Below are 3332 nucleotides of genomic sequence, written 5' to 3' on the forward strand. Positions count from 1 at the left end.
AGGGAGGGAGGGAGGAAGGAAGGAAGGAAGGAGGGAAGGAGGGAAGGAGGGAAGGAGGGAAGGAGGGAGGGAGAGAAGGAAGGAAGGAAGGAAGGAAAGAAGGAAGGAAGGAAGGAAAGAAGGAAGGAAGGAAATGTACTTCATTGAATTTTATCTATAGCGGAGCTTCGCAACCACAGCACTACTGACATTTTAGACCACATAATTGTTTGTTGTGGGAGGGGAGCCATCCTGTGCATCTTAGGATGTTTGGCAGCATCCCTGGCTGTACCCACTACATGCCAGTACTACTACCCCCCAGCAGTGATGACCAAAGATGACTCCAGACATTGCCAAATATCCCCTTGTCAGTAGAAAAGCTAGATGCAGAGGCAGGGCGCTGGAGAGCCGTGTGGCTCCTGATGGAATGCCATGCCACTCCTCTTCTACAGCAAAGCCAGTGCTGTAGAAGACGAGAATGAAAACTGTGGCAAAGCAAAACTCAAAGGAAAAGATAGAAGTATTTAAATAATAACTCCCATTTGTTGGTATTTCCCAGAGTATTTTTAGTCATATTATCTTACTGGGTTTTTACAAAGTCCATGTGGAGGTGGGTGGGGGTAGATATTGCTCTCCTATTTTTCAGATGTGGAAACCAAAACCTACAAGGAGTATCCATCAGCCTTTGAGTTCTTGGGTCTCTGAGCACGCTGGTAGACTTTCGAGTCTCACCACTAAAGGAAGGTTAGATAATCCTTCACCAGCCTAGACTTCCAGATAAAAGTTCTGAAGGAATGTGATTAAGAATTCTTAATCTCTGATGGCAATCCAACAAGAAACAAGCTGTAACATTGCAAGTGAGGAATTTAAGAAGTTTGGCTTAAAGAAGTATTTCTAAGGTGAGTCTTGTCAAAGAATGTAAGATTGAGAGATGTTAAAGAAAATCCTCTTCTAGTGCTTAAAAATAGGAGATACTTACTTCACTGGAATGATTTAAAGTCACTGATGGAGGGAAGGAGGATAAACAGAAGGCCATGCCCAGCCCCTTCCAGTCCCGTAATTCCTTGCACCAATAAAAGGAAGGAAGAGAATTCAGAAGTGAGGGATGAAAGATCATTTGAATTGAGAATCTAGCTTTAACCTCAGCATGAGTAAGAAGGGGCTAGATTTCAGTGTACCCAGCCTCTCCTTTCGGCACCCTTTGTCCTTCACAGATATTAAAACTCTTCGTTTAGAAAGACATAATCATTTACATGTAGTGTAAAGGTCATGATGCCACTCCTTTAATAAAGAAAAGCATTGCTCCCCAGAAAAAGAATCGCAGGCCTGTGAAGTAGGTAGACGGAGGTTTGGTAAAGGGGCTTTCATGAACCACATGGTGGTAACCACATTGTCCAGCAACTCTTACAGTCCCAGAAACTAAGTTAGTCTTCATTGCAAGCTGATCACCAGCCAAGCAAATTCACAAGAGATGTCAATCACACCAGCATTTCGGTTGGAAGCTAATTAGTAATCAGAATGTAGTAACTATCTGTGTGTGTGTGTGTGTGTGTGTGTGTGTGTGTGTGTGTGTGTAATACAATGATATTTTGATGGCCATGCTTGTATTTTGGAGTGTCTTTCTTCTAGAGAAGCTCAAGGAAAGTTTCATATGGGCTTTTAAATTTTGTAATTATCTATTTTAACAACTTTACAGTGAACTAGAAACAGAATCAGGAAAAAAGAAAAAATCTAGCCCTCCTTAACACAAAACCTAAATGAGAATCAAGACGGCCTCTCCTTGCCTTAATATTGTAAGATATAAATTTTTCATAATTGCAGTTAACATGCCCATATTATTTTAAGGTTTTATTTCACTATCATACAATCTATATTTTTTCATGTTCCTACTTCATTCACATATTTTTAAAAAGCAATGTGATATTCAAATTGTTAACACACCATATTATTTAACCAACTTGCTACAGTTTGATCATTCACATTGTTTTTCACTGAAAGAAAAAAATCTCAATGGAAGTATTCTAGTTCTCTTCCATTATTTTGCTCATTCATTCCTTCCTTCATGGAACATGATAGAACAAAAAGACGGAAGCATCTTGAATCCTTGGCAGCACCCTACTGTTGTTGTATCAATGCTAGACTACCTGCCTCCTAGATCCTACTTATTTAAGCCACAACAGTCAATTTTCTGCTTCATGCAGCTAAAAGATATCCTAACTGATACACTACTGAGACATCTTTAGGTCTGCATCTCATTTCTCCTGTCTTTGAAGGAGAGATAGCCCTCCTGCTTTTTTTCTTTTTTTCTTTTTTTTTTGAGATGGTCTGGCACTGTCGCCAGGCACCAGGCTGGAGTGCAATGGCGCGATCTCGGCTCACTGCAACCTCCACCTCCCAGGTTCAAGCAATTCTCCTGCCTCAGCCTCCCGAGTAGCTGGGACTACAGGCGCATGCTACCACGCCCAGCTAATTTTTGCATTTTTAGTAGAGACGGGGTTTCACCATGTTGGCCAGGATGGTCTCCATCTCCTGACCTCGTGCTCCGCCTGCCTCGGCCTCCCAAAGTGCTGGGATTACAGGCGTGAGCCTCCGTGCCCGGCCGCCCTCCTGCTTTTTGAATTAGCTTCCACACTGACCCCATTCCCTCTTCCACCTCCTCGTAGGCCATGTTCTTACAATCTTGTCTTTTCTTGTTTGCATACTCAGTCTTTCCCTCCATTCTGGCTCTTTTTCATGTTTACTAATAAAACTGTTAGGAACTTGCTAGCCGGAAAAAAAAAAAAAAAAAAAAAGTCCCTTTCCTGTGAAATATGTTTTAAAATACCGAGCACACCCCTAAGTTAATGCTCTCTTCCCTGTTCTCCCTTTACTACCAGACTCCTTGGCACACTGGTCTAAATGTACTCACTCTTCTATATCTACTCAGTCTCTTTCAAGGTGGCTTTCACCCCATAACAGTGGAATCAGCAGTTTCACCAATAACCAGTCTCCTAATTAGCAAGTCACACAAGCTTTCTCAGCCTCTATCTTCCCCCGCCCCCGAGTCCCCTGGCTTTCTGCCTGTGACACTTCTGATCACCTTCTCCTCTTTTAAACTATCTTTAAAAGTATGAACATATTACAGAAATGTTGGAGAAAATTATTTTAAATAATGTATTAGTTATTAAACATTTATCTAGTAAATGAATTAAATAATTTTAATATGTATTAATTTATTTTGAAACAAATGAACATTGAAAGGTAACCATTTATTTCCTTTCCTTTCCTAAACACCACTAAAATTAAGATTTTTTTTTAAAGAATATACCCTCCCCCACAAAAAAGGACCACACCCAAAAGATAAAGGGAGAAAA

This window comes from Sapajus apella, unplaced genomic scaffold (genome assembly GCF_009761245.1).
Source record: "Sapajus apella isolate SASKATOON/1434 unplaced genomic scaffold, GSC_monkey_1.0 scaffold26, whole genome shotgun sequence".
NCBI lineage: Eukaryota > Metazoa > Chordata > Mammalia > Primates > Cebidae > Sapajus > Sapajus apella.